The following is a 7,436-nucleotide window of genomic DNA, read 5'->3' as shown; positions in this document are numbered from 1 at the left end:
GTCAGCCATTTTCCTGAACATACAAACATGTTACAGTGCTTTGTGTAGTACTGCTGGGGGTGAGGGGGCAGAAACACTTACTTCAGACTAATACTAAAGCTCTGTAAAGTGACTGAGCCTGTGAGAAACAGGTCTGTGCCTCATATCCTACAGTTATCCTGCAAGTTCCACAACCTGACATTTTCAATAGGCTCTAACAAAGCAGGTGGACACTGGCTTGAACCTAACTCTTTTAGGCTAAGCATAATTAATACTGTCACGTTAAAACAGCAGAAAGAAAAGAAGTCTGGTAATAAGTTTTGTTTTTGTTTGTTTTTGTTTTTTTGGAGAGGTGTTTGCTATAGGGCACGTGTGCTCGCCAGAAAGAGACAGAGAGATAGAAAGCGAGAAATCACCTCCTGGGGGTTTGGCCATGCTGCAATCCCTTCTCCTCCATTCTCCTCTCAGGATCTTGGGCACGCACGCATGCACATGCACCCGGCATGAGTTTAAGCCACCGGGTCCAGGACTCGAAACGCGGTTGACTATATGGGAGTTCAGCAACACAGCCATTATGCTAACTGCTGATCCCATAAGTTTTTTTTTTAAAGAGAGATTTTTGCTACAGGGCACATGTGCTGCGGGAGAAACAGAGACAGAGAGACAGAAAGCGAGTAATAATCCCCCAGAAGGGACGGTCAATCCACACTCTATTCTCTCAGAATCTTGAACGCACACGTGAGTCTTAAGTCACAAGGTCCAGGAACTGAACCAGTCAACCACATGGAAGTTCAGCAATGCAACTACTAGGCCATCTACTGGTCCTCAGTCTGGTAGTAACTAAGACAGGTCGTCTACCACATTCCTCCGTGCAATCAGTCCTTTACCCTCTTTTAAGTAGATATCAACAAAACAGCCAAGGAAAGGTACCAATGATGAAACAAAAGCTGACTTTAAAAAATTAGAGGACAAGCAGGTGGCGCAGAGGTTAAGGTGCTGGATCCTGCACAGCCAACTGCACAGTTTGAATCACGAACCTGGTAGCTTGAAAAACAAACCGGGTATGTGTGCCCCCCACACCCTGAGAGAATGGAGAAGGGATTGGAGGGTGGCCATGCCCCCTGGAGGATCGTGTTTCACTTTCTTTCTGTCTGTATCTCTGCATCGCTCCAACTAGCACACATGCCCTTTAGCAAACTACCAAAAAAAGAAGGCAGTACAAGTATGTGGTTATCAGATATACATCAAACCAGCAAAACAAGGTCAGAAATGTATGTTAACAATATATAAGTCAGATATGTAAGATCTAAAGACAGTGATAAGTACTAATTTTAAAGAACACATGTTTTTCTGGGCCGGCGAGTGGCATGGTGGTCAAGGGCACTGGACTCCCACATGGCTGACCCCAGTTCTCATCCCGGACCTGGAGGCTTGCTTTCTCACTTTCCCTCTCTCTCACTCTGTCCCTTGATGGATAGATGGATAGATGGATGGACAGATAATAAATAAAGTTGAATAAAGTAATTCTTATAAAAAAATACATTTTTTCTTATCAAGATGAACTCACTCAGAGCAGAGTTGTATCTTGATTTTCTTTACAAGTTTTTGTATTTCTATTACAAAGTATTGCCAATAATGGTAGTGCTTAACCCAATATGGACATAATAGTTTGATTACTTAACATTAAAATAATATTTTCTATGTTGATTTCTATGTAACAGTAGTCGATGCCTTAAAATAACCAGACATTTTTAGCAGCATTTTTTCATTGGTCAATTTGAAGTCTTTAAACAGATGAGAATTATTGAATAACTTTTCCTACCCTATTTGCAGAAAATTAGTAATACTCTCCAGACAGACACTGGAAGTCGCAATGCACAGAAATTGACAAGGCAAGCAGGCCGTGGGGGACACGGTACCAGACAAAGATGACTTGAGAGAAGTGAGTCCCAAAGATCTGTGTACAAAATCCCTCATAGATCCCTGGCTGACTCCTAAACTGGCATGTTTAGAGTGCAACTCTGGGTGGTCTAGAAGAGAACATCTGAGCCAAAACTTCAGAGGCTGCACAGTATTATATTAGGTAAGCTAAGTCTAGATCCCGTCACAGTGGGTAAGTAAAAACTCTCAGCTTTCCAATCAAATCAAAGAAAGCCCAGAATAAGGATCATACCGGTAGGAGTAGGGCAGAACTGAAATACAACTGTCTAACTGATCCTAAAATCAAGCCTAGAAAGAAGGTAATCTACTTTTAAATTAACTGCCTCTAAGACCCAAACTCTACACTCATTAAAGAAAAATAACATACCCCATGCCTCTATAAATATGCATGTAGCAAACAACTAAATATCACTAGTCATATAAAAGACTTTTTTTTTTTTTTAATGACTAATGACCAGGAGAGCTGGCAGCATGGTGGCTGGGGCAGCTGGATCCCATATGGCTGACTGTGCAGTTCAAGTCCCAGTCCTGGAGGCTTGGAAAACATGCCAGTTGCCTGTGTTCCCAGAATCCCCAAAGGGGAAATGGAGGAAAAGGGATTGCAATGTGACCATCCCCCAGGAGTAAATATCCCCTCTCATTCTGGCAAATACATACATTCTATAGCAAATAAAAGTGACTCAGGATAAAGTGATGGAATTATCCATGGAAGGACACCCAAAAAGGACCCAGAGTTAGCAAACAAAGATTTAGTAACTATGATTACTATGATAAAACAGAAGATGGGAAAAAGGGATGAAAATATTGAGTACTTGAAAAGAAAATTGGAAATATATTATTTAAAAGAATAGAATATATACTCTGGAACTATCAACTCCAATATATAAAATTAAACTCATTGAGTGGGCCAGCAGGTGGCATGGTGTTTGAGATTTCCACATGACTGACCACAGTTTGAGTCAGGACCTGGTGGCTTGATTTCTCACCTTCCCTCTCTCTCTCTCTGGTCATAATAAAAACTAGATAATAATAACACATAGAATTAATTTTAAAATATTTTTAAAAACTGAAAAAAAAAATAACTCATTGAGTAACAATTGACGGAACTAAGAATATACAAATAGTGAATTCAATGACAGGTCAAAAGAAAATATTCAAAATAAAAGGAAAACAGATTTTAAGAAACATGTGGAACATGATTAAGTTTCAAGGATAAGATGAGAAAGAATGGAACAGAAGCAATACATAACAAATAGACCAAACATGACCAAATCTGATTTAAAAAAAGAGAGAGAGAAAGATTCAAGTAGTTCATGCATCTCCAAGCAGAATCAATATAAACAAAACTAAACCTGGGCAATTCAGAATCAAACTTCTGACCCAAAGATGAAGAAGCAATATTAAACTAACTCTCTCTCTCTCTCTCTTTCTCTCTCTCTCTCTCCATAGGAACAAGAACAATTAACTCCTCAACAGAAACTATGAAAACCACGGAGCCAGCGGGTGGCATGGTGGTTAAGGGCAATAGACTACCACGCACTCAACCACAGTTCAAGTCCTGGACCTGGCAGCTTGCTTTCTCACTTTCCATCTCTCTTTATCTCTCACTCTGTCCCTCTCTGCTCAAATTAAAATATATAATAAAATAAAGTTATATGACAAAAATTTGGGGAGAGGTTTCTGCTATAGCTTGTGTGTGCTCTCCAGAAAAGACGGAGAGAGACAGAGACAGAAAGCGAGAAATCACCACCATCACCACCCCGGCGGGGGAGTGGGGTTCTCACTTTCCATCTCTCTTTATCTCTCACTCTGTCCCTCTCTGCTCAAATTAAAATATATAATAAAATAAAGTTATATGACAAAAATTTGGGGAGAGGTTTCTGCTATAGCTTGTGTGTGCTCTCCAGAAAAGACGGAGAGAGACAGAGACAGAAAGCGAGAAATCACCACCACCACCACCCCGGCGGGGGAGTGGGGTGGCCACGCCACAATCCGTTCTCCACTCTCCTTTCAGGATCTTAGGCATGCACGCGAACGTGCCCAGCATGATTTTAAGACAGCAGATCCAGGACCCAAACTGTGGTCGACTACATGGGAGGCCAGCAACATAGCCATTACGCCAACTGCTGGTCCTAAATGAAATGAAATTAAAAAATTCTTTTTTTTTTTTTTGAAGAAGTTTTTGCTATAGGGTGTGTGCGCTCACCAGAAAGACAGAGACAGAAAGCAGGAAACTGAAAGACAGAGAGAGAAAAAAAGTGAGAAATCATCCCCCAGTGAGGATGACCATGCCGCAATCCCTTCTCCATTCTCCTCTCAGGATCTTGGGAATGCACACGCATGCACCCAGCGTGAGTTTAAGCCACTGGGTCCAGGACTTGAGCCGCAGTTCTACTACATGGGAGTCTAGCAACATAGCCATTACACCAACTGCTGGTCCTAAATGAAATAATACTTAACTTAAAAAAAAAAAAAAAAGAAACTATGAAAACCATAAGATTAAATAGAGTGACATCTCAATGCTCAAAAAAAACCTTTTTATCTCACAATTTGATGATTATAGAAAATAGTCTTCAAAAGCAAATGTCTCAGGCAGACAAGCCAACACACACACCCACACTGAATCCCAAGATAAATATCATGGAAATTCTGAAAGACAAAGATCCTACATGGGACCGTAAAGGTGTAAAAATGAATGACAAGTGCTAGAAAAACTCAATGTGTGTAAAGATATAAAAGACTATTAACACTCTAGGGCAGGGGCCGGGAGATGACATGAATAGGACAAGGCTCTAGACTCTCACATAGTTGACTGCAGTTCAAGTCCCAGACCTGGTGGCTTGCTTTCTCACTTTCCCTTTCTGTCTTTCTCTCTCTCTGTCTCTGATCATATTTAAAATAATAATAAAGTAAATTATCTAAAACACACACACACAGAGTTTAGGGCCAGCCCCACAGCCTACTGGTTAATGGAGCCAGATTCTACATAGCTAACCACTGTTGGAATCCCAGTCCCAAAGGCTTGAAAAAACACACCAGGCATGTGTGTCTATGCTCAAAGTCCTGAAAGGATGAGGAAATGGAGAAAGGATTGTGGCCCAACTATACCACACTATGGGGTGCTCTCTCCCTCTCCTTATCTCTGGTGAGTGCACATGATCTCGGGCAATCCTGAAGACGTGAAGCCAAAGGGACTGCGGTACGGCCATTCCTGCCAGGAAGGGTGCGTTCTCACTTACCCTCTGACTCTGACAAGGATGAGTCCTCTAACTAACCAAACAAATAAATCTCGCACGCCCTATAGCAAAAATCTCTCTAAAATAATAGTTCTGGACTTTTTTTGAACTAAAAAATAGGTACGCATTTTCAAATATGTGTGGATTTATGAGTCAATAAGCACAATAACTGTGGGGCCAGCTCCATACCCTAGTGGTTAAGGGAGTGGATCTCACATGGCTGACCGCAGCTTGAGTCCTGGCCCTGGCAGCTTAAAACCCATGCTAGGCTCCTGTGCATTCATGCCAAAGATCCCAACAGGATTGGAGAAATGGAGAGCAGGAACTGAAACATTGCCTCACCTGGTGGGGGGGCACTTCTCCTCCTCCCTTGTTTGCCAAGATGCACACACTCATTACAAATAAATAATCACAGTAATTTAAAAACATTTTTAAAAAGGATTATTTAATTTTTATTTATCCATTCATTCATTTTAATTTGACCAGAGAGAGAGAGAGAGAGAGAGAGAAAGTGAGAAAGCAAGCCACCAGGTCTGGGACTTGAACCGTAGGTGGTCATGTGGGAGTGTGCAGCACCTTAACCACCATGCCACCTGCTGGCCTCATAATTTAAAATCTTTTACTCTTCACCTTTATTAAATGTATTAGGTCATTTTTTAAAATGCTTTGAAATAGCATAAAAAGGGTTTATCAGCCACAATGGTCTTTTCAATATTTAAAACCTCCCCCCAAAGTTTATCTATTTTATTTCTTCAATGAGAAAAGGAAAAAGAGAGAGAGAGAGAAACCCCCAACAGGGTGCTCAGACCACCCCCATCCCACGCCTCAGTCAGTCAGATTACAGGCAGGAGTGCTGGGCAGACCAGGAAGAACCTGGGACACAGAAAACATGGATGTGTGGAATCAGACACAGTGTGGTCGCAGCATCAGTGTTCCACTGCCACTCCCTGGGGCTGGCCTGAAACCTTTTAACTTAGGCATGTGTGTCTATCCACAATTCTCTTTTAGTCTTTATTTATTTATTTTTTTAAGTTTATGTCTTCCAGGACGGAAGACAACACAATCAAAAGGGTCTAAACACCAGGATATACCCCAGCCTTCATCTGGCCCCTGATCATCAGCAATAATGTGCCTGGTACACTCACAGAGGACTCCAGACCTGAACCAGAGTCACCCCCATGTGGAATGCCTCGCAGAGCTCTGCATTTCACGACTCTACCACCATCTGGTCCCTCTTTTTTTTTTTAGACTCCTGAGTTACTACTTAGTTTAACAAATGTTTCCATGTTCTAACTTTTATTTTACACTTATTTATTCATTTGTCTATTATTTAGTTGTGATTTTCAAGCCACCGGGTCCAAGATTCAAACCACAGTCGGCAATGTGAGAATCCAGCATCTAAACCAACACCTCCTGGACCCTAGTGTTCTAATTTTTTAAATTTACATGAATTTTTTAAACATTCTTAAATGGTTGTATTATTAATATGCAGCGGTCTCCAAGTAAAAACACATCATACTCAAACGCTCCACCAAATTCATTCATGTGGCATGGACCAAACCTAACACTAGGACTTACAAACTACTTCTTGGTGAAAATATATTTATCAGTTGATCGCAGCCTCTAAAGCAGTCAGCATGGTAATGAATCACAGTGCTAGAAGCCCCATGCAACCTGGATTCAGACCCCGTCTGGTTGACCTGATGCCAATATTCTGAGGAACTGAGGCCTGGAGGACAAGGATCACAGCGTGACTAAATCTCTCAAGGATGCTTTTCTTTCTCTCAATCTCTATCATTAATTAAAAAATATAAAAAAAAAAAAAAAAAAAAAAAAAACAGGGGCCAGCAGGTGGCATAATGGTTAAAGCACTGGACTCCCAAATGGCTGATCGCAGTTCAAGTCCCAGACCCAACGGCTTGAAACTCATGCTGGGTTTGTGTCCATGATTGCCCCAAATCCCAAGAGAATGGAGGAGAGGGGATTGCAGTGTGGCCATCCCTCCAGGGGGTGGTTTCTCACTTCTTCTCTGTCTCCAGTGAGCACACATGCCCTACAACAAAAATCTCTCCAAAAATTATTAAGTAATTAAAAAATAAAAGAGCCAGCTAATGGTGTGGTGGTTATGGCCGCTAGATCCCACATAGCCAACTTTGCTGGTTCAGGTGCCAGACCCAGTGACTTGAAAAATAGGCCAGGCACATGTGTGTGCATGCCCAAATTCTCAAGTGGAGAATGGAGGAGAAAGGGATTGTGGGCTTATATCTGGATTTAGCATGA

The 7,436-nt window shown here is 41.5% G+C and overlaps 1 protein-coding gene across 1 annotated transcript in view; it reads right to left on the bottom strand.

Annotated features, from left to right (window-relative positions):
* EIF4E (eukaryotic translation initiation factor 4E) overlaps nucleotides 1-7,436 on the bottom strand; it is a gene marked incomplete at its 5' end in the record, with an annotated part of 50,206 nt that overhangs the window by 22,160 nt on the left and 20,610 nt on the right.

This window comes from Tupaia chinensis, unplaced genomic scaffold (genome assembly GCF_000334495.1).
Source record: "Tupaia chinensis unplaced genomic scaffold, TupChi_1.0 Scaffold000340_1, whole genome shotgun sequence".
NCBI lineage: Eukaryota > Metazoa > Chordata > Mammalia > Scandentia > Tupaiidae > Tupaia > Tupaia belangeri.
This window is presented reverse-complemented; position numbering and strand designations above follow the sequence as displayed.